Raw genomic sequence first — 26,181 nt, 5'->3', positions numbered from 1 at the left:
TCGGCAATTCTCCAGGTCCGAAAACAACAGGTTATGAGCTCTGTTGCATTCGCAGTGGAAAAGCTAAGAGCCATCGGCAACAGCATGGAACTTCTTGTTCCCTGTCCGATCAATAATCACTGTCTTATTGCAGTCGGTTCTTGTAGTCATAGTAATTCATCGTTTGTCTCGTGAGGATATCCATCAATACTGGCATTGGCAGGTGTAAAGAGCGTCATAGATAACGGATCATTGGAAGCCAACCCAACTGTTTTTAATTTTTTCGATCAATATATCATCGTGTGCATAGTGAATGGTATTCCAATGTTAACTAAATCATTTGACAAAAAATCCTATAGAACTCTGTACGAGTTGACCATGCAATTCCTAGATCAAGACTCTCAACTATTTGAAAATGTAATAACCAATTCAATTTTTTCAAAAAATCACGGGGTTATTGTTTTAGACTTGTCAGGCAAACAGGATATGAGTACAGTACGAACAGGGAATCTACGTTTAGAGTGTACATTTGCCAATGCTTTGGCTAAGAGTATCATGCTAATGTCATTGAGTCAATTTGAAATCTATTGGGAAATCACACCCAACGGCAGTGTTCTACTAGACTTAGCACCATGAACACAACTCAAATAATCAACGTATTTAGTATGGATCCATACATGTCCCAGTACAAGTCCTATTACATACCTTCGGACTTCATTGACAAAATTCCAAGTGTTAACAATACCCTTATCATTGTTAATAGCAGTCCATCGATTTTGACGACTGGCCATTGGCTATGTATCTTTCAAACAGCGAAGAATATTGAATTTTTTGATCCTCTTGGCCTATTGTATAAATTTTACACTCCATACATCAGCAACTTTATTGAAAGCAGGGGGAAAACCATTATTCAAAATCAACAAAGAGTACAGGATTTAACGACTAAGACATGTTGCTTTCATGCACTACTCTTTTTCATATTCAGATGCCGTGGCTATACCTACAAGCAGTTTCTCGATATTTACGTTGACTTACCTCGATTGAACGACTTTCTAGTGGAGAATATACTTAAAAGCGTATTTAATATTGATTTTAGTACCCTACGAATATTATGTTCTAAAGATGTATGTGAAATTGTTTATTAATAAAAATTTATATACATGATAAAACGACTTTTCTACTCTTTAGATTGCATCCACTGCTAGATATTGGTCGACAATAACTAATGAAGGTAGATTATCTGAATTCACAGTGTACTGACCCTGATGTAGTTCAGTTTCAAGGTCATATTTTCTACAGTAGAGTGTGACTTCACTCTTGTCATATCTCTTTGTATAGTCAATGATGCCATTCTCATTCATTCTATAGAATTCACATGTTTCAATTTGCTTATTTGAAGCAATTTCATAAACAGCGTCCTCAAGCGTCGAATCACATTCCGTCACAGCCAAATAAAAAGCAGTGGGTTTATAATCATAAGACCCACTGTTTTCACAACGATGACGTAGAAACCATTTGCTTTTGCTGTTCTAACAGTTAAATCATTGACCCGGGTCCTCCTCCAAGAACAATCTAAAACCACGACGATACCAATCTCGTAGAAATAAACTAAAATCACGGTTAGGATTCTTTCCAATCATACCGGGATATGTATTCTGCCACTGATTACATTTATCATAATGGCAATTGGAGCATAGGTGGCCTCTAGGATGAGAGTCACACACCTCTTCAAGACAGGAATTACAACCTTTAATTTGTACAGCATATCCTCTATGCAATTTACACGGGTTGCATAATCTACACTTTTCATCATACTCATCAATCATTGTGCAATTCTCACAGGATGACCAGCTGCCCAGTGTGTCCATACTTAACGTACATGTCTGGAACAGTTTGTCGTGTGTTGACACTCTCACAGCCACAGTGAAACTGAGCTAGCAACATCAAGAATTTTCTGGGACAAAAAGAGAGAGAGAGGAGTAGATCATCCTTGAGCACCATCTTTCTCATTAAAAAAAGTCCTAAATTTCTAAACTAATGTTTAAAAGCATATCCACAATATTATTTTGTCGTGTTGTGATTAATATATCAATAAATTGTGTAAATGCATTTGGACCACGACGTAGAAGCTTCATACAATAGTCTAATGATGGAGAATCAGTTTTCATTATACCGACAAGCATTCCCCGAGAGAATATATTCCTTTGAATAGACAGCTCTAGGAAATCGTCATCTAGAATCAAACTTGTTTCCTTAAGAACTAGATTCATCCTGATTCGGTCTTCCTCTAATCTTTCCATTTTTAGAGTCCTAACTCTCTCAAAACCAACTTCAGACGAACCAGAATTTTTTCTACTCTAAAAAATATACGCGAGTCTACTATAGCAAGAAGAAAAACCATTGATTTAGAAACAATTTTATTGAAAATAATTACAATAATAATAATATTCACTAATGCATTTTGTTCTCATCAATATATTTCGATAGGACATCTAATGCTGACCGAAGTTTATTTATATGGAGAATATTCACTTTTCCAGCAAAACATAGCTGCTCCTCCTGCTTAAATTTGCTTAATGATATCACGTATCTAGCATACATAGTGTCCCATTCAAGACATAGTCTACAACCAGTGGTTATTTCCACAGCCCCATTGGGTACTCGTATATCGTTGCTGCTATTGTCAGCTCCATCACTTATCTCCAATAATGTAAATGCACCACTCATTTTTCTCTACTAATATCCTCGCAAATAAACTATTCTCTTTGAATTCAATTCTCTTACTAATATGAATTGTAAAGAAAACTATTCCTTTTATTCAAATCCCAATCACCTATCAAGTTATACTCGCTCTCTTTGAAAAGGTGTATACGTCCCGTAGAAGTATAAGGAAATGTGAGGGAGCTCTGAATCTCTTTGAAAAGGTGTAGAGCTTCTATAGAATAAGGTAAAAATTGCTATGGCGGTACGCAAATAACATAGAAATTGCTATATGTCTCCTAGAATCCAGACGATGCATTCTACTGGCTCTAATGTTTTATTATTTATTTATTATTATTATTTTTTTCCAAGAGGCAATTCATATGGAGGGGATCGTCGTAGAAATTTCAAAGGGGGCTCATTCGATTGGAAATCGAGAGTTCTAGTGCCCTTTTTAATAGTAGAAAATGATTGGAGGGCAGCAAGGCCCCCCCCCCACATCTATCATTCCCCCTAATACATCCAATCAAAATTTTGAGATAGCCCTTTTGTTCAGCGTAGTTGATTTCCAGATAGAAAATGTATTTTTTGAGGAGGAAACTCCCCCACAACCCTCAGGGCAAGGGTTTTAAGTTATGCCCTGGGGGCATGTAAGGTTCTTATAGAAGGCGTTGTCGTAGAAACTTCAAAACAGGCTCATTCGATTGGAAATTCAAAGGGCTAGTGCCCTTTTTAATAGTCGAAAGTGATTGGAGGGCAACTAGCCCCCCCCACGCGCATCATTCCCCCAAACACATCCAATCAAAATTTTGAGATAGCCATTTTGTTCAGCGTTGTTGATTTCCAGATAGAAAATATGTTTTTGAGGATAACACTCCCCCACAACCCTCAGGGCCAGGGTTTTAAGATATGATCTGGGGGTATATAAGAATACTGTAGGAGATGTTGTCGTAGAAACTTCAAAACAGGCCGATTCGATTGGAAATTAAAAGGCCTAGTGCCTTTTTATTAGTCAAAAGTCGTTGTGGGACAACTAGCCCCCCCCCGCCCCTCAGTCCCCCAGACACATCTAAACAAAATATTGAGATATCCATTTCGTTCAGCGTAGTTGATTTCCGCATAGAAAATATGTTTTTGAGGAGAACAATCCCCCACAACCCACAGGACAAGGGTGTTAAGTTATGCCCTTGGGGCATATAAGGTTTTTATAGAAGGCGTTGTCGTAGAAACTTCAAAAAAGGCTCATTTGATTAGAAATTCAAAGGGCTAGTGCCCTTTTTAATAGTCGAAAGTGATTGGAGGGCAACTAGTCCCCCCCCATGCCCTTCATTCCCCCAAACACATCCAATCAAAATTTTGAGATAGCCATTTTATTAAACGTAGTTTTAAGTTCTGGAAATTACGTCTTTGAGGATGAAAACTTCCCCACAGCCCTCAGGGCAAGGGTTCAAGTTATGCCCTGGGGGCATATAAGGTTTTGTATAGACAACGTTGTCGTAGAAACTTCAGAAAGGACTCATTCGATTGGAAATTTAAATGGCTAGTTCCCTTTTTAATAGTCGAAAGTGATTCTAAGGCAACTGACACCCCTTCCACGCCCATCATTTCCCCAAACACATCCAATCAAAATTTTGATATAGCCATTTTGTGCAACGTAGTTGAAAGCTCTGGAAATTATATGTTTGAGCAGGACACTCCCCCACAGTCTTCAGAAGCAAGGGTTGTAAGTGTTGTCCTGGGGGCGTATATGGTTCTTATGAAAGGGATGCTCGGATAAACTTCAGAGGGGGCTCATTTGATTGAAAATTGAAAGTTCTAGTTCAATTTTTAAGAGTCAAAAGATCCGCGAGGGCAACTAGTCCCCACCTCACACCCTTTTTTCCCCAAGCCCATCCGATAAAAATTTTATAATACCCATTTCATTAAAAATAGTTCAAAGGTCAGATAAAAAAAATTCATGTGAAAATATTTGTCACAAAAACCAATTTTGTGACAAATATTTTCTTTGGTACTTAATATTGAAAATAAACATTAAAATTATAGTAACATTTTGAACTGATGAGCTTTCTTCAATTAATATTTAATTAATGCAATTAATAATTAATATTAATATACGTCAAATGTTCAGTTTAATTTATTAGCTCTTTTTAAAGTTGTTAAAGACGAATATAGTTTCCCTACAAACAAGTGATTGGATACTGCCCCCTTTCCTAACTGTAAATAAAAACCAAAAGCCTACTATGTCATTGGCGCTTAACTGAAAACGGGTTAAACTACAAATATTTTCTTTTCTAGTTCTTACAGCATTGAAAATAAAAATACAATTACAGTGAAATAAATTCTTGAACTGATGGATATTTCAACAATTAATGTCATTATGCATCAAATATTCAATTTGATGCTGTTTATACTTTCCAAGATTGTTCAAGAAGCATATAGTTTTCAGTAAAGGGCCAATGATGCAGTAGGTTTTTTACTTTTACAGTGAAAGAAGGAGGTCATACTCAAACTCTTCTTTGTAGTGATTCTGTTCGTTTCAGGCTTGATTTGCATATTAAATTTAATTTTCACTCGTTTTAAGATTTATTTATTAATTTACATTAATATCTTTTGTATGTTTGTTTGCATTGATTGTTTATTTAATTTCTGTTCGTTTTAAATTTCATTTATACTTCAATAGGAAAATATTTTTTTTCGTTTTAAGCTTAATTTTCATATTCAATCTAAGCATTATTTGATTTAAGATTTATTTATTCATTTATATTATTACTAGTTGTATGTTTTTGCTATGATTGTTCATTTAATTTTTCTTCGTTTAGGGTTTCATTTATTCTTTAATAGTAATTTGTGGTCGTTTTTGAGTTTGAATTTTAAAAGGTATTTGTATCTGCTGAGGATAAGTTTAAAATAGCCTTAACTTTTCTTTGAAAAACTTGTTTTTCAGAAAGTGTTTTTAATTAATTACAAATGAACCGAATCAACTTGGTTGAATTCAGTACTGCCACCGTGTGGCATTACTTCTTTTGCAACTGGAAAGCCTAAATTGATACTTTTAAATCTATTAGCTTCTGAGAATTTTAAAATAATGGCAAATTTGTCCTCTTTGGGGTAAAGTTGTAGTTTGGTGCCCTAAAATAGAAAGAAAACGAGACTTTCCCCTTACCCAATGTGCATGGTCACTTAATAAACAGCTTTAAATTTACGTTTTAATGAGCCCCCCCCCCCCCCAATTATCTTGGACCTTCGCTTTGATACAATCACCCCTGGGAAAAAGCAAAACAAATAAACATGCATCGACGATGTTTCTTTCTTCTGAAAAAAAAATTATTAAATTCCAGATTTTGAAGATTGGAGCTTGAAGCCTCTATGAGTAGAATGCTAATAATGAATTCTAGTACTTTATGTTCCTTCCTTTGCTATTTGGGGAGATTACGTTCCATGGCACCTTTCCAGAGCATGTATCTATGGACTTTGGGTAGATTATGTTCCTTCCAATTTTATTGGGACCTCTACACGTTATTAAAAACATGTTTTGAAACTATAGTCAAGGTTGTATAAGAGAATTAGACTGTTTTTTTTTTTTTTTGCTATTGATATCAATTGCACATGGAATTACACAAGAACGGTACAAGAAAACCCATGTCTGAGGCACTACAGTATCACAAGGACATTGCAAAAAAGCTGGCAAGGTATAAAGTGACAAAGCATTTTTTGAAACTATATAAATTTACACCTGAGACACTACATTATCACGTGTAATTTGAAAAAAAGCGACTGGTTTTTCTGATTTTTTGGAAGATTGCCTTAACTCGAGAGTAGTTTGTTATTAAAAAATTGGATGCTACAATGAGAATTGTTTGATTGACATTTGCAAAAAGGGGTAAGGGATTCGTGGATTGGACTGTAGCTCGAGAGTAGTTTGTTATTAAAAAATTGGATGCTACAAAGAGAATTGTTTGATTGACATTTGCAAAAAGGGGTAAAGGATTTGCAGATTGGAGTGTAACTCGAGAGTAGTTTGTTATTAAAAAATTGGATGCTACAATGAGAATTGTTTGATTGACATTTGCAAAAAGGGGTAAGGGATTTACGAAGTAGATTGTATGAAGGTGGAAAAAAAAGAAAAAAAAGGGTTAAACTGATTATCATTTAAGGTAACCCCTCGGTGTTGTTAACTCAGGCAATTTGTTATAAATTTGAGAAAACATCAATCTATGAAAATGGTTAATGATGATAGAATGACATTGTGAGTTGACCTAGCTTTACCTCTCCGATGTTTTCTGTATAATACACAAGTTGTGTTTGAACAGTGTTGTCAGTTTAAAATAGGGTCCAACGTTATAGTATACTAAAAAGTTGATACTAAGAGAGATGTAGATGGCAAGAAAATAATTTTAATAAAGAAATTCAGAACAAACCTTAGAAATCCTTGAAAATCAAGTAGTAAGGTGTATGTGAGTACGAAGCATCAAGGATCATAAGCACCAATGACCCTAACCCGCAGAGACATCAGCCCCCCAAAGGTCCCCTATCCCCAAAATCGAAGGGTGCCCCCTCCCCTCCAACTTTTTGGCCCCCTCCCCCATTTTTTTTTATTTTTTTTTCCTTTTTTTTGGCAATTGACATTTTTTCTGATAAAATTTATAGTTAATTACGATTGTAGCTTTCAAATGTGAAACTTGAGTCCAATTTTGGAACAAAAAATAAACTATTTCTGTAAAATCTGAGCTAATAAGAGTTTATTACCTTAAACTCTGGTTTTTTGTAATAAAATTATGGAAAATACAATTCTCTGGTTCAAATGTGAAACTTAAGTCCATTTTTGGATCGAAAAATAAAATTCTTTCCGTAAAATCTGAGCTAATAAGGGTTTTTGACCGTAAACTAAAGTTTTTTGTAAGAAAATTATGGAAAATACAATTCTCTGGTTCAAATGTGAAACTTGAGTCAATTTATGGATCGAGAAATAAAACTATTTCCGTAAAATCTGAGCTAATAAGGGTTTTGACCGTAAACTCTAGTTTTTTGTAAGAAAATTATGGAGAATACAATTCTCTGGTTCAAATGTGAAACTTAAGTCCATTTTTTGGATCGAAAAATAAAACTATTTCCGTAAAATCTGAGCTAATAAGGGTTTTTGACCGTAAACTCTAGTTTTTTTGTAAGAAAATTATGGAAAATACAATTGTCTGGTTCAAATTTGAAACTTAAGTCCATTTATGGATCTAAAAATAAAACTATTTCCGTAAAATCTGAGCTAATAAGGGTTTTTGACCGTTAACTCTAGTTTTTTGCAAGAAAATTATTGAAAATACAGTTCTCTGGTTCAAATTTGAAACTTAAGTGCATTTATTGATCAAAAAAAAAACTATTTCATTAAAATCTAAGCTAATAAGGGTTTTTGACCGTAAACTCTAGTTTTTTTGTAAGAAAATTATGGAAAATACAATTCACTGGTTCAAATGTGAAACTTAAGTCCATTTATGGATCGAAAAATAAAACTATTTCCGTAAAATCTGAGCTAATAAGGGTTTTTTACCGTAAACTATAGTTTTTTGTAAGAAAATTATGGAAAATACTCTGGTTCAAATGTGAAACTTAAGTCCATTTTTGGATCGAAAAAATAAACTATTTCTGTAAAATCTGAGCTAATAAGGGTTTTTGACCGTAATCTCTAGTTTTTTGTAAGAAAATTATTGAAAGAGAAAGTCCATCTCTCAAATTTGAAACGTAAGTCCTGTTACGGATTAAAAAATAAATCTATTCCCGGAAAATCTGAGTTGATAAGTGTTTTTGACTGTAAACTCTTGTTCTTTGTAAGAATATTATAGAAAATACAATTTGCTGAGTCATAGGTGAAACTTAAATCCATTTTTCGTTAAGTCTCAGACTGAATAAATTCGTTATCAACATCCTTTGTCAGATACATCAAATAAATTTGACAAAATCTAAATTTCAGAATGAATAAAGGTTTTAACAACATCCTTTATCGAATATGTTGGATAAAATTGACAAAATCTAAGTATCAGAGTGACTAAATTCTATATCAACATCCTTTTCTCGAATATAGGATAAAATGACAGAATCTAAGTGCCAGTGTGAATAATTTTTTTTTATCAACATCTTTTGTCATATACATCAAATAAAATTGACAAAATCCTAAATTTCAGAATGAATAAATTCATTATCAACATCCGTTGTCGGATATGTCGGATAAAATAGATAAAATTATAAGTTTCAGATTGAATAATTTTTTTTTTATCAACATCCATTGTCAGATACATCAAATACAATTGACAAATTCTAAATTTCAGAATGAATAAATGCTTTAACAACATCTTTTATCGGATATGTCGGATAAAATGACAAAATCTAAGTACCAGAGTGACTGAATTCTATATCAACATCCTTTTCTCGGATACATAGGATAAAATTGACAAATTCTAAGTGTTAGAGTGAATAAATTTCTTTTTTTATCAACATCCTTTGGCAGATACATCGGATAAAATTGACAAAATCTTAATTTCATAATGAATAAATTCATTATCAATATCCTTTGTCGGATATGTCGGATAAATTTGAAAAAATCTAAGTATCAGAGTGAATATTTTTTTATCAACATCCTTTGTCAGATATGTCGGATAAAATTGACAAAATATAAGTGTCAGAGTGAATAAATTTTTATTATCAACATTCTTTGTCAGATACATCAAATAAAATTGACATAATATAAATTTCAGAATGAATAAATACTTTAACAACATCCTTTATCGGATATGTCGGATAAAATTGACAAAATCTAAGTATCAGAGTAACTAAATTCTATATCAGCATCCTTTTCTCGGATACATAGGATAAAATTGTCAAAATCTAAGTATAATAGTGAATAATTTTTATTTCAACATCCTTTGCCAGATACATCGAATAAACTTGATAAAATATAAGTGTCAAAGTGAATAAACTTTTTTATCAATATCCTTTGTCAGATACATCAAATAGAATTGACAAAATCTAAATTTCAGAATGAATAAACTCATTATCAACATCCTTTGCCGGATGTGTCGGATAAAATTGACAAAATCTAAGTATCAGAGTGACTAAATTCTATATCAACATCCTTTTTTCGGATATATAGGATAAAATTGACAGAATATAAGTGTCGGTGTGAATTTTTTATCAACATCCTTTGTCAGATACATCAAATAAAATTGACAAAATCTAAATTTCAGAATGAATAAATTCATCATCAACATCCTTTGTCAGAGACATCAAATAAAATTGACAAAATCTAAATTTCAGAATTAATAAATTCATTATCAACATCCTTTGCCGGATATGTCGGATAAAATTGACAAGATCTAAGTATCAGAGTGACTAAATTCTATATCAACATCCTTTTCTCGGATACATAACATAAAATTGACAGAATCTAAGCGTCAGTGTAAATAATTTTTTTTTATCAACATCCTTTGTCAGATACATCAAATAAAGTTGACAAAATCTAAATTTCAGAATGAATAAATTCATTATCAACATCCTTTGTTGGATATGTCGGATAAAATTGACAAAATATAAGTGACAGAGTGAATAATTTTTGTTTTATCAACATCCTTTTGTCAGATACATCAAATAAAATTGACAAAATCTATTCAGAATGAAGAAATACTTTAACAACATCCTTTATCGGATATGTCAGATCAAATTAACAAAATCTAAGTATCAGAGTGACTAAACTCTATATCAACATCCTTTTCTCAGATAAATAGGATAAAATTGACAAATTCTAAGTGTTAGAGTGAATAATTTTTTTATCAACATCCATTGGCAGATACATCGGATAAAATTGACAAAATCTAAATTTCAGAATGAATAAATTCATTATCAACATCTTTTGTCAGATATTTCAGATAAAATTGACAAAATATAAGTATCAGAGTGAATAATTTTTTTTAAACAACATCCTTTGCCAGGTACACCGAATAAAGTTGACAAAATCTAAGTATCAGAGTGAATAAATTTTTTTGAACAACATCCTTTGCCAGATGCATCGAATCGAAATTGACAAAATCTAAATATCAGAATGAATAAATGTTTTAACAACATCCTCTATCAGATTTGTCGGATAAAATTGACAAAATCTAACTATCAGAGTGATTAAATTCTACATCAACATCCTTTTCTCAGATACATAGATTAAAATTAACAAAATCTAAGTGTTAGAGTGAAAAAATTTTTTTTATCAACATCCTTTGCCAGTTACATCGGATAAATTGACAAAATCCAAGTGTCAGAGTGAATAAATTCATTATCAACATCCTTTGTCGGATATGTAGGATAAAAATGATAAAATCTAAGTATCATAGTGATTAAATTCCATATCAATATCATTTTCTCGGATAAATAGAATAAAATTGACAAAATCTAAGTATCAGAGTGAATAAATGCTTTATCAGCATCCTTTAAATGCATTATCAACATCGTTTGTCGGCTATATCGGATAAAATTGACAAGAAAGACATGGAGTGTACACCGCGACGGCGCATACATAGTGAGAGAGACATGCAAAGTCGACATAGCTTTATTTCATTTCTTATGGTTAATTTAGACGAGGTTACGTGCGCGCAATAATTTTCTTACAAAAAACTAGAGTTTACGGTCAAAAACCCTTATTAGCTCAGATTTTACGGAAATAGTTTTATTTTTCGTTCCATAAATGGACTTTATCTTCACATTTGAAGTAGAGAATTGTATTTTCAATAATTTTCTTACAAAAAAAAACTAGAATTTACGGTCAAAAACCCTTATTAGCTCAGATTTTACGGAAATAGTTTTATTTTTTGATCCAAAAAATGGACTTTAGTTTCACATTTGAATCAGAGAATTGTATTTTCCATAATTTTTTTACAAAAAAATACTAGAGTTTACAGCCAAAAACACTCATTAGCTTAAGTTTTAGGGAAATATTTATATTTTTTGATCCATAATTGGACCTATTTTTCACACTTGAAGCTGAGAATTGTATTTTCAATAATTTTCTTACAAAAAACTAGAGTTTAGGGTCAAAAACCTTTATTTGCTCAGATTTTAAAGAAATAGTTTTATTTTTAGATCAATAAATGGAATTAAGTTTCACATTTGAACCAGACAATTGTATTTTCCATAATTTCTTTACAAAAAACTAGAGTTTACGGTCAAAAATCCTTATTAGCTCAGATTTTACGGAAATAGTTTTATTTTTAGATCCATAAATGGACTTAAGTTTCAGATTTGAGCCAGAGAATTGTATTTTCCATAATTTTCTTACAAAAAACTAGAGTTTACGGTCAAAAACCCTTATTAGCTCAGAATTTACGGAAATAGTTTAATTTTTGATCCAAAAAATGGACTTAAGTTTCACATTTGAACCAGAGAATTGTGTTTTCTATAATTTTCTTACAAAAAACTAGAGTTTACGGTCAAAAACCCTAATTAGCTCAGATTGTACGAAAATAGTTTTATTTCTCGATCAATAAACTGACTCAAGTTTCACCTTTTAACCAGAGAATTTTATTTTCTATAGTTTTCTAACAAAAAAATTTAGTTTACGGTCGAAAACCCTTATTATCTCATATTTTACGGAAATAGTTTTATTTTTGGATCCAAAAATGGACTTAAGTTTCACATTTGAACCAGAGAATTGTATTTTCCATAATTTTCTTACAAAATCTAGAGTTTAAGGTCAAAAACTCTTATTAACTCAGATTTTATAGAAATAGTTTATTTTTCGATCCAAAAATGGACTAAAGTTTCACATTTGAAAGCTACGATCATAATGAATGATACTTGTTATCAGAAAAAATGTCAATTGCCAAAAAAAGAACAAAAATAAAAAAAAATGGGGGGCGGGGCCCAAAACGTGGGCGGGGTGGGGGCACCCTTCGAGTTGGGGGCTAGGGGACCTTTGGGGGTTGATGTCTCTGCTGGTTAGGGTCATTGGTGCTTATGATCCTTGATGGTTCGTACTCACATACACCTTACTACTTGATTTGCAAGGATTTCTAAGGTTTGTTCTGAATTTCTTTATAAAATTATTTTCTTGCCATCTACATCTCTTTTAGTATCAACTTTTTAGTATACTATAACGTTGGACCCTATTTTAAATTGACAACACTGTTCAAACACAACTTTTGTATTATACAGAACACATCGGAGAGGTAAAGATAGGTCAACTCGCAATGTCATTATATCATCATTAACCATTTTCATAGATTGATGTTGTCTCAAATTTATAACAAATTGCCTGAGTTGACAAGCCCGAGGGGTTACCTTGACTGATAATCAGTTTAATCCTTTTTTTTCTTCTTTTTTTTCCACCTTCATACAATCCAATTCGCAAATCCCTTACCCCTTTTTGCAAATTTCAATCAAACAATTCTGATTGTAGCATCCAATTTTTTAATAACAAACTACTCTCGGGTTACACTCCAATCCGCAAATCCCTTACCCCTTTTTGAAAATGTCAATCAAACAATTCTCATTGTAGTATCCAATTTTTTAATAACAAATTACTCTCCAGTTACACTCCAATTGGAAAATCCCTTACCCTTTTTTGGAAATGTCAATCAAATAATTCTCATTGTAGCGTCCAATTTTTTAATAACAAACTACTCTGGAGTTAAGGCAATCTTCCAAAAAATCAGAGAAACCATTTGCTTTTTTGCAATGTCCAAGTGATACTGTAGTGTCTCAGGCGGAAATTTATATTGTTTAAAAACATGCTTGGCCACTTTATACCTTGCAAGCTTTTTGCAATATCCTTGTGATACTGTAGTGCCTCAGGAATGTGTTTTCTTGCACCGTTCTTATATAATTCCATGTGCAATTGATATCAATAGCAAAAAAAACAGTCTAATTCTCTTATACAACCTTGACTATAGTTTCAAAACATGTTTTTAATAACGTGTAGAGGTCCCAATAACATTGGAAGGAACGTAATCTACCCAAATTCCATAGATACATGCTCTGGAAAGGTGCCATGGAACGTAATCTCCCCAAATAGCACAGGAAGGAACATAAAGTACTAGAATTCATTATTAGCATTCTACTTCTATATTAGGGCTCTCTGATATGATGTATCTAATAAAGTGATTTTCAATAAGATCGCATGCTTTTTTTTGGGGTGTTTCCCCTTTTTTTTCAAAAATCAGACAAATTTTCTCAGATTTTTGGTTTTGGGTGGGTAACAACAAACTGAAAGAATTTCATATATTTAGAAACAGCGAAAAAGCCAATACTGCCGATGTAGCAATTGTCTTGAGAATTCCCTTTTTAGTTTTGGTGAATATTGGTCCAAGTCACTTTGTACTTCCAGTTTTTTTTTATCACAAATTTTTTTGAACCTGTTCCATTTTATTTAGTTGAAAATTACAATAAAAAGAGAGAGGGTCCCCTGTCACCCAACCGTCACTCATATTTTGGCGTTGCCCCCCCCCCCCGGAGAATTTTCTTCCGACGCCCTTGCCATCAAACAAACAAACAAATGAAAGAGAATTAGATTATACTGTCATCAGAGGAAAAATACGTTTTGTTAATTTTGTTATTAAAAATAAGCTGGTTCTTCATATTTCAAAAATTACTTAAGCTAATTTAAGTTTGTTTGCTGTGGAAAGGATTTTAAATCTTATTAAAAATATATCCCTTCGCAGTTCAAACTATGAACCGCTTTAGCCACTGGACGAGAGCGAAAAACACGAATATTAAAATCATAAAAATAATTCATTAAAGGCTGAATCTAGTAACGCTAAAAGGACAACTGTAACCTTTAAGCTTGACTGTGTGTCCCAATGTTTTAAGAACGATTCCTGAAACACAAGGGTCGTTTAATTAGAATAGGAAGCTTTTTTAAAAGCGCTTAGAACTTTAGCATGAAGAACTAGGTATTGAGGAGGGGCAACACCATCATATACAGAATAATTTCTGTTCGTTTTGAATTTTAATGTTGCTCTTTACTTTTAGTTGCGATCTTTTTTTATTTACTTAACACCATACAAGAATCAGACCTTCGATAGGGCTCATCTATCAGTTGAATCAGACGCTTGCTCATAATCTATAATACTGAGGACTAGGGGGGTTTGATGACTAAAATGTAATCTTAGTCATCAAAATATTTATTTAATTACTATTCAGGAATTGAAAAAAACACTGCAGAATTGAAAAAAATTGATGAATGTAGTTTCTACTAGTAATTTAAAAATCATGAATTTCTTTAACTCTGGTAAAGATTAGACCCCAGTTTCTCGTCAAAGAGGGGTGTATCAATGTACCATGTGACTGTGGAAATTATTATGTGGGTTAAACCCACCAAAACTCTGAAAATACATGGCAACAATATAAGGATTATATAACCAGACTTTCAACTTTAACGATGCTCATGATTTAATTTATTATTTAATTATTATTTATTTAGTCATCAAAATATTTTATTAATACTGAGGACTAGGGGGGGGGGTTGATGACTCCAGCACTTCTCAATTATCAATCTAAAAATAAAAATTTTGTCAATGCATCCTCTCTCTTCATAAGACCATACTGTTCTTCTCTTAAAACTTTATCTACAGCAACTTTCAGTGTAAAATGAATCACCATACTGAGGAATTTGCTTCCCATAGAAACAAAGCTAGTGCCTGTATAATTACCAAACTCACTCTTATCATCTTACATATTGAGGGGTTTAAATCAGAGTTTTCCTTAGATCGCTAGGTACTTCCCTTTTATCAAAAATCATATCTATAATATTTATTAATTTATCTCCAGCCTCACAACCATCATATTAAAAAAAACTCATTTATCATACTATTGGCGCCAGCGGCCTTTTTAACTTTTAATCCTTTTAGCACACTCACAAAATAAATCGTCCTTCACATCCAAAGTGTCAACAACTTTTTCACTATTTTCTTCATCTTTTCCTGTAGCACTATCACGGTCTAGAACAATATCAAAATGTTCTGCCCATCCCTCTCTTTAACTCTTTCTTCATCTCTAATTCTGGCCCCTTTTCTGCATTTAACTAGGAAAAGCCCAGACTGACTATTCTCCCTCAATTTATTAACATGCCAGTACAATATTCTACTCTCCTGCCGTCTGGCTGCATCTTCAATGTCATGAGCAATCTTATCCATGAACTCCACTTCACACCTTTTTGTGATCAGGGCTTGATGACTTTTCGAAAGATTTTTTCACTTAAACTATTTCTTGCTTATTTCAAATAAGGAGATCTGCCAATTTTAAATTTGCTTGGTTCTAACTAGAGATTGACTCCTGTTAAAAAAAAATGGCCATTAAAGCCACTTCAGACGGGACAAACATTTTGATGGACTTGTTCTCGATCGCAAGGGGTGAAATTTTATAATGTATTGTAGTTGTCGGCAGGGCTTCACGCGAGCGGGGAGGAGGGGACCTCCATCAATGTTATCAGGGAGTCAGACAAAACATTTGAGTCAGTAGAATAGTGGTGCGAAGCACGAATATTTTGCTGGCTTCTTTTTTTTGGGGGGGGGGGGGCAAAGTGGCGGATGGAAATATATAACGTAAAATCAATGAAAGAATATCAGTCTCAGTCGGTAAAGAACAAAAAACGAATTAATTTTAATAGCAATATAACACAAATCAAACGGTAAAAATCACCAGCTAGTCGGTAAAATCGATTCCCCCCCCCCCCACCAAAAAAAAACATTTTGGCTAGTGATACCTCTGGTTAGCGGGTCAGTACCAGACCATATCCATGGAAAATAACTACACGTATTTCTTAGTCCCAGCCTGTTATCTTTGTGCACTTCCATCATAAGGCAACTTTTCTACTGTTGGCACAGATTTTATATTTTCGAATTATTTTCTTTAGGCTCTATCGCTATGAGTCGCTATGATAAGTCAAATCCCAAAACACAGATAAAGAATTAAAATAAATTAAAATGAAAAGTATAAACTATAGGATATTCTAAACCATACATTCTGCGAGTATTTTGGAATATAGGTGGAATGCTCCAGAATTCCTTCATGTCTTCATTATCTTTATTAATCAAAAAAACTTTTTGCATAAAATAAGTTTTTCAAAAAAAGTAAAGAACTCCATTAAACCAACAATGAATAAAAATAGAATAAAAAAATCTAGCATGTATACAACTACAACAAATTAGTATTAATAAATAAAAGTAGTGATAGTATAGGGAATATGAACCCTACAAGGAATCCTACACATGAGGCATGAATATACAGTGCGGTTTAACCGGTACATTGACTTACCAAGGGCAGTCACATCTTACGAGGGTGCAGTCACCTATGATTCTATGAGTGATTGCATAATATGACTACTGGTATTTGCGATGCGGGACAGGTTTCTGACTCTGAATGGTTCTGACAGTCGTGTTAATCAGATTTCTGATTCATAATATATACAACCTGCACGCCTTTTAAGGTAAGTTCATTATCCCAACCAAAACAAAACAAAAAAAAAAAAAAAAAAAAAAAAAACGGACCATCTTGGTTATGTGTTAATATATTCAGTTTTTGACTATAAAATAGAGATTCAAATCAGAATTTTGTACAGTTTGAATAGCTCATTCATTGTATCTATATATTTGTTGATCATTTGCATTGGTAGAGATATGGAGAGTTCTAAGCGAGTTCTGGTGAGTAAATTTTTCTTGTATTATAATAAAAGGAAATCCATTTTGTCTCGTCATTAAGTTAACACTACATAGTAGATTTATCCCATTTCCCCCAACCTAAGCCCTTTTTAACATATCAAAAAGTACCAAACTTGAATTTTTGGTGAGTTAGGGTACTACAAGAAGCATCTTTTTGAAAATGTGTAAAATAAACTGGACACTCTAGAGGAAAAAATCAGACACTCGCTAGACTTTTAGTCTTTAATCTAGGCATATATAAAACCTTATTAGGGAGGAGGGGGGACGCATAGTGTTTCTGTTTTAGCATTTGTATTTACCATTTAGAAAAATCCCCCCACCTCCTACATATTAAACACATAAATAACGCACTTTTTACATCATTTTTACTGAAGTCGTAAATTTTCCCATACAATGGCAGGTGCAAAACCCTTTATCAGTCAATACAGAAGAAGAACCTTTTTCCATAATCATTTAATGATATATCGGGTTATAGACGGTTTTAGCATTGTATGATAATTGAGGTTCATTCCCTTAAATACATTACGAATGTTAATCGTCTAGCAAGCTGTTATAATAAGAAAAGCATTTTAAAATAGGTGACATGTATTTTGATGTTAAAGCATATATTTGACACGATTAAAGCTAGATAAATTTATTAGTGGTGAGGGGATGGAGGAAGAGGGTTTTAATTGCTAATTTAAACTTACTTATTTAAATAGTTATAAAATAGGCTTGCACAAACCTCAAAATACCCACCCAGACCGTATGCTACATAGTAGATTTATCCCATTTCCCCCAACCTAAGCCCTTTTTAACATATCAAAAAGTACCAAACTTGAATTTTTGGAGAGTTAGGGTACTACAAGAAGCATTCCCTGAGAGAATATCTTCTGTAAAATCAGACATTCACTAGACTTTTAGTCTTTAACCTAGGCTTATATATGACCTTATTAGGGATGGGGGGTGTCGCATAGTGTTCCTGTTTTAGCATATGTATTTACCATTTAGAAAAATCCCTCCACCTCCTACATATTAAACACATATATAACGCACTTTTTACATCATTTTAACTAAAGCCGTAAATTTTCCCATACAATGGCAGGTGCGAAACCCTTTATCAGTCAATACAGAAGAAGAACCTTTTTCCATAATCATTTATTGATATATCGGGTTATCTAGGGTTTTAACATTGTACGATAATTGAGGTTCATTCCCTTAAATGTATGACGAATGTTTTTCCTCTAGCAAGCTGTTATAATAAAAAAAGCATTTTAAAATAGGTGACATGTATTTTGATGCTAAAGCATATATTTGACACGATTAAAGCTAGATAAATTTAGTAGTGGTGGGGGATGGAGGAAGAGAGTTTTAATTGCTAATTTAGGGGGTGTGAGGGGTGCAAGCCCACCATTAATATTCTGAACAAATATCAACATTTTTTTAACTGAAATTATTTTTTGATTCCAGGACACTGATACAGCACAAACAACAAGGAGCCAAAAGCAATGAGTGTGTATAGAAACGAGTGTGAATAAGTGTGTATAGAAACTGTGTGGAACATAGTTTAGTCCCAAGAGCAAAAGTCTTGGCGATTCGCTCTTTACAATTTAAAAACTACACAGATAGAGTTGAGAAAAACACCATGTCGGCCATATCGGACAAAGTCAATGTACTTGAGGATGTTGTGAAGGTACTACCATACGGTCATTATTTAATCTCAGACCGAGTTGAATGTTTAGAGTACAGAAAACAACTCGGTCTACAAAAATTAACTTAAATTCTTAAATAGTACAAGGCGGGTGGGTGGATGGTTGTTTTAAGTTCTTTTTTCTCTTTTTATCACAAACAATTTCCAATATGTGCAAGGCAGAGCAATTTCTTCTACATAAATTCAACTATTTAGCTATCTAATGCCCTCCTCCGGCCCGCCCTGGCCCAACACAGCGGGCCCCCACGGCACTTCCCGGCTACCGCAGTGGCCACCCTCGGCCTTCGGCCGCCGCAGGAGCCGACCCCCGGGGGGCCCCATTTCAAATTAAAAATATTCTATTATTTTAAGTTTGTGTATATTTTAATAAATGTTGTATTTTTTATAAATAAATTAAAAAAAATGTGTATTTATTAAAGTGTTTTTTTCTAGTGCTTATGTAAAATAAATGTTGTATTTTTGTTATAAATAAATAAAAAAAAGTATATTTTTCTTGTTTAATGTGCTTTTTTTCATCTTCAATGTATTATTTATAAATTGCTGCTTTTATGCATATAATAAAAGAAAATATGATTCTTTATTGATTTTCTTCTTCTCATTATTCTTGAACGGACTGGTAGTAGTATTAGTACTACTAATAGGGAAATTATTTAGTCATTAGACGTCTATAGTCTAGAGTTAGTTGTAGGTGAACTGTTGAAGGGAACATGTATCAATTTAAAACACCATTCAGATCGTTTCTGTATGGTCCATCAATGTCAGGTAAAACGACACTCGTAACAAAAATAATTTAAAATTGTGATAAAATATTGTGTTTAAATTGCGAAAAAAATCTACTATTGTTAAAGTGTTTTGCAGGAGTCATACAATAAAATAAAAGTTATTGGTATATCGTAGCTGGTGCAGATACAATTCATGCAGGGACTTGATGTTTTCAGTATAATTGAATCAAACTATTGGCTGATTATTGACGATTTAGCTGAATCTATTGAACAATGGTCCCAGGAAATGCCACAACTGTTCACTGTTCACTCTCATCATAAACAGATTTCCATTACACAACCTGATGAAAGAGGTAATACACAACCTCTTTCATCAGAGCAAATGTATGCGAACACTTGCATCGAACTGCACCTACTATATCATCTACAGAGTTGTGTGTGATTCAATCTCACTAATAGCCCTAAAAAAACAAATATAACCCCGTGCCCCAAAATTTTTTCTCTCAGCATACAAACAGGCAACTAAAAAACCCAACGGCTATATTCTATTGGATCTTAATCAAAATATACCAGAGGATCTGCGTGTAGTCACAGATATTTTTGACAATGAAATTACAGTACATATTCCCGTGAACAGCAAAGAGGCGTATTAGTTGCCATCATGACACCGACATGAAAATAGACATTTATTTTCGGTTCTAAGCAGTTCAAAACCCCCACTTAGGAAAGCCATACTCAAACATAGTATTGAAAAAGATTTCATTATTCTAATATTTAAACTTTGTTTCAGTTTAAGTGAGGGCAATGTTCAATTGAAAGATGTATTTAAGCAAAAGAGTAAGCAACATCGTTCTATTGTACGTACATTGGCCTGTAAAAAGAAAGGAAAGAATTTTAAAAGGAAACGTCTTCTTCAGGCGGGCGGTAACTTTTCACACTTTTACTGCCGATAATCGCAGGACTTGTAAACAGTTTTCTCTAGATGGCTAAACCCTATAAATTGACTCCAATAGAACTCGCTCTCTCACCCGTGGAACACTTTGAGAACAATCTGAGTAAATTCATTGCCAACTAGAATATTAATGATGATAAAAAACTGCTTTTACTTCATGATACACTTCGCCGAGTGAAAAAACATAAGCCCTATCAAGCAAGACTCAGTGACATAGATCACAAAAAGAACCATCGCTACAGGATTATTCTGCTATCACTGCTGGAACAAATTTAAATGAAGTCTAATTGTATTAATTTGTTTCAAGCAATTGAAATATAATGCCGCACTAATTTCGTGAAAAAAGTAAACAACGCATAACATATCTGATGAAAAGTGTGCAAGATCATATTCAAGTTGATATAAATGGGAAAGACATTACAATTCAAGGCAAGAGCTACGATCTACTTAATCTAATGTATGATATGGTAAAAAATCGTAAAGGAATTTTATCATTCAAAGGTCATCCATACAATTTTCTAAATACATTAAACTTTCCAAAAAGCCTTATTAGCAATGGGCCAGTTCTAAAAAAAATAAATGAACATTCACCCTCAACATCATTAAAATATGAAGATGAAGAAGAAGAAGAAGATTTTAAATCAATCTTGGAAAATACTAGCACACCTAGTGGGAACATTGATTTGACAATGAGGAGGAGCACACCACCGATAGATAGACAAAAGCGAAGATTTATCAAGTCAACGTCATCACCACCATCATCACCCACTAGTATACAAAAGGGTAGTGGGCGTTAGACTAAGTGTTTACGTTCAAAATGGTTGAAGTTCTGAAACATGTTTATGAAAATATTGGTGAAGCGGGAAGTTTAAGTCCCCCCCCCCACCACTCTTTCCCAAGTCACTGGTGTTCACACAAAAAGTGTACAAGACTATCTACAAAATGAATCAAGTTACACTCTGCATAGAAATCATAGGCTTCGTGCTAATCACTATCGAAAAACTAAAGCCTTTTTCCCCCTGCATATAATACAAGCAGATCTCTTAACTCTACATGAGATTCAAAGACTTCACAATACACCATACAAGTACATTCTACTTGCAATCAGCTTTTATAGTTGTTATGCATATGCAATTCCATTGCGGTCAAAGAAAGGTGTTGAAGTTGCTCAGGCTATTGAAAGCATTCTCGAACAGGATTCGTATAAAAAAATCAAACGGATCACGGTAGTGAATTTGTCAATCCCCATGTTGCAAAATTACTAATGATATATAATACACTGTTCTGTCATAGTCATGTTCTATAAAGGCTGCATTGGCCGAACGATTGATAAGAACTATTCGACTTTTAATTTCAAGATATTGTACATTGAAAAATACACCTGATTTTATTCATGATTTAGGTACAATCATGTTAATTTATAATCATCGACCGCATCGATCATTGTCCAACTCAACCCCAACGGAAGTTCATCATTCTGATCATGATACAATTGATACTTTTCTTAAACAGTATTCTAATGGAACGATTGTCATGAAGAAATTCAATGTCGGTGACATTATTCGAATTAGTAGGACAACTAATATTTTTGAAAAGGGTAATTACTTGTGGTCCACTGAACTTCTTAAAGTGGCAAAAATCCTAGAAACCAGACCCATAAATTATCGTCTGCGAGATACCAAAGATGAAGAGATTCTCGGCGGCTTTTATGACTATGAACTACATAAAGTCAAAAATAATAGTGAAATCTTTCGAGTTGAAAAGATATTAATGACTCATACTCGCAGGGCCAAGAAACAGTTACTTGTTCGGTGGCTAGGATACAACTCTGATTTTGATTCTTGTATCGGTGTTGAAGATATTGACAATGCCCAATGATTTCTGTGTAGCATTTATGTCCAACGTTTCCGATCCTCTCCACAATGACTTGAATAAAACAAGTGATTTTTGGACGAAACTCTCCCCCGCCATTAAATTCGATGACGGAAAGTATGAAGTGGCTCTTGTCGACTATATTCTCAAAAATACCTATGACATCCTGAGAAAGGATCGTGTGTATAATATAAAAGTTGTACCATTCGACTGGTCACTTTTTTTGGAGTATGAATGGGTTTGTATAGTATAAAGAATATAGTACTATGATGGATTTCTGTTGTCCATTCAACGGAAAAATCTCATATAGTAGGAATGGTACAGTCTATTGTAGTTATTCAGTGGAGCACAATATGACTTACATTAAAGCACCTGTTTACACTGAAATGATTCATCTCAATGATAATCTGAGAGACGTCCTTGGCTTTAAACAGAATATGATCAATGGGAAAAACGCAGGCACTGTTAGCGGGATGGATTAGGTTATTTTTGTTGATTATCCACCTGGTTTCGCCTCGGACTTGTATATTTCTTTATGCATCCTTTGTGGAAACATCGAGAGTTGGTAATTCAAATGTCCCTCTACTACGTGTTCTTGAACGAAAAACAACCCATGAACTTGTTCATCACTATAATATAAAGCATCTTCAGTATGTTCCTCTAAACACTTCATATTTGGAACTCTGTCAGTTAACACTAAGAAGTGAATTGGGTGATTCTCTAGCAATAACAAAAGGTTTAGCAGTGATTACATGTCATTTTCGACCCATCGTCGTCGAGAGCACCTAAAATGAACAATAGAAGAATTCCATTTGTCTGTCCTGATATCAATTGCTATGTTGGTGCTCTGAGTCCACGTCAAATCGGTCATGAATTGGACCACTACAAGGGGCGTACTACAATGTCTGGCTATGGTCTTGGTAGCTGGTTTGCTAGGCTATTTTGGTCTGCACTACCCCTGTTCAGAAAATATTTTGTACCTGCTGCATTAAATTTTGCTGCCTCAACACTACAAGACTGGGGGTCGGGTAAAAATTTCAACGAGAGTGTTAAGAAAAATATTAGATCTTCAGCAAGAGCCGTTGGTGAGCAATTAAAATCTCAGAAAAATGGGAAGGGAAAAAGGATGCATGCACGTCCTTCTTTCATCAGTCTCTACCCAGGCAGGAAGCGAAGGACGTCAACAACGACTTTGAGGAATAAAACGAAGAAGACCAATAAGAAGCAGAAGAAAAAGATTTTTAGATCAAAGAAGGATTTCTTCTCTTAAGATGACTTATCTCCCCCAAAAGGAATCACATCCATCAACCAGTTCCCTATTGAATCTGTTCAATGCTGAAAATGTTGATGTCAGTGTCAAGTATGGCTACTATGAACAATTTCACCCCCAGCAAACCCTCTCGGAAAATATACACTTTCAAATATTTTCCAATGAAGACTATTTCATTGATTTGTCTTCAACATTTATTGATTTAAATTTTGCGGCGAAGAAAAAGTCAGATAATACAACTCCAATTGCTGCCGATGGTCTCTCTTATGAAAACTGTATTCTACACAACCTGTTCAAACAAATTAATGTATTTATTAATGGAACGTTGGTTAGTACTAACAATAATTTATCCAACTATACAAGCTACATGCAATTTATGATGATGACACCAAAGGCATATAAGGAGTTGAGAGGACAGTCATTGGGCTATGAATATCGATCAGGTGTTGATACTGACGGTGAGTCGACTACTGCAGTGACCCAGGAGTATCATTTAGTTGGAAAATTAAATCATGAGATATTCAATATATCCCAACGGTTACCCCCCAATGTCAAGGTTGAAATAAAGTTGCAACAAGCCCTATCGAATTTCATTTGAGAAAAACATTTGCAGCAGAACCCGATGCAAATGTCATTATCACTTTGACAATTCTTCATGTCCGAAAGCAACACGTTATGAGTTCAGTTGTATTGGCAGTGGAAACGCTAAGAGCCAATTGCAATAAAATTAAACTCCTTGTCCCCCATACGATCATCAATCAACGTCACATTGCCATCAGCGCTCGTAGTAATACCGATTCATCATTTATCAATGAAGAAATTCCATCAACACTTGCTTTGGCCGTTGTAAAGAGTGCGAGTGCCGTTGGATCCTGGACTGCATCCCCCTGTTATTTTAAATTTTTGGTCTATCTAGCCTTGTCTGCAATGTGAATGGTATTCCACTGTACACTCTATCATTTTACAAAATAACCTATAGAACTCTATATGAGTTGACCAAGCAATCCCTAGATCATGACGCTCAACTATTTGAAAATGGAATAACCGATTCAATGTTTTCAAAAAATCATGGTGTAAGTGTTTTGGACCTGTCGGGGACCCAGGATATGAGCATAGTACTAACAGGGAATGTACACTTAGAGTGCACATTTGCCGATAATTTGACTGAGAGTATCACACTAATATCATTGAGTCAATTTGAAATCTATTATTAAATCACACCCGACGGCAGTGTTCTACTAGACCTAGCGCCATGAACACAAACCAAATAATCAGCGTATTTAATATGGATCCATACATGTCCCAGTACAAGTCCTATTGCAAACCATCGGACTTCATTGAAAAAATGCTAAGTGTTGATCATACATTACTTGGTGTTAATTGCAGACCCTAAAATTTTAAAACAGATCATTGACTATACATTTTTCAAACAATGAATAATTTTGAATTTTTTGATTTTTTTGGTCTATCATATGAATTCTACACTCCATACAACAACAAATTTATTGAGAGCAGTTGGAAATCTTTCATTCAAAATCAACGGAGAGTACAGGATCGAACGACTAAGACATGTGGCTTTCATGCACTACTCTTTCATGTTCTGATGTCGTGGCTATACCTAAAAGCAGTTTCTCAGCATTTACGTTGACTTTCCTCGATTGATTGACGACGGGGGAGGAATTTTCCGAGGGAATTTTCTAGGGGGAATTCCTTCATGTCTTCATTATCTTTATTAATCAAAAAAACTTTTTGCATAAAATAAGTTTTTCAAAAAAAAGTAAAGAACTTCATTAAACCAAAGCTGAACAAAAATAGAATCAAATAATCTAGCAAGCATAAAACTACCACAAATTAGTATTAATAAACAAGTTGAACCCAAAACAAACAGAAATTAATATAAGTCAACCTCAAAACGAGCAGAAATTAATCTGAGTAGGGTTCTAAACCCTCTGATTTCTAAGAGTCAGAATATAATTTGTACTTTACTAAAAAAAAATTTATGCATTGTCATTTTAATATGCATATGCTGATATTTATTCCTAAAAACCTTAATTAATTTTTGATTTCTAAAAGTTATAAAATTGAAAACATTTAAAAAAAAATTTTCAGTAAAGTACAAATTATATTCTGGCTGTTAGAAATACAATCCCAGTGAAAACTGTAAAGAGCTTGAACAGGAAAGTAAGTAAAAGTATATATATTGTTCCAAAAAATATCAGATTCCGTGGGATCGTCCATACAAATTTTGGGACGGCCGGTACATTTGCTATTACTTGCTATCAGGGGCGGATCCAGGATTTTTTTTAGGGGGGGGG

At 33.6% G+C, this 26,181-nt stretch overlaps 1 protein-coding gene across 1 annotated transcript in view; it reads right to left on the bottom strand.

The window, feature by feature from the left end:
* LOC148952336 (trypsin-1-like) overlaps positions 1 to 26,181 on the bottom strand; it is a 177,350-nt gene that overhangs the window by 90,127 nt on the left and 61,042 nt on the right. The window lies entirely within an intron of this gene.

This window comes from Artemia sp. Qi Xiang Cuo, chromosome 5 (assembly GCF_049724085.1).
Source record: "Artemia sp. Qi Xiang Cuo chromosome 5, ASM4972408v1, whole genome shotgun sequence".
Classification (NCBI taxonomy): domain Eukaryota; kingdom Metazoa; phylum Arthropoda; class Branchiopoda; order Anostraca; family Artemiidae; genus Artemia; species Artemia sp. Qi Xiang Cuo.
The sequence above is the reverse complement of the archived record's forward strand: the minus strand, read 5'-3'. Positions and strand labels throughout refer to the sequence as shown.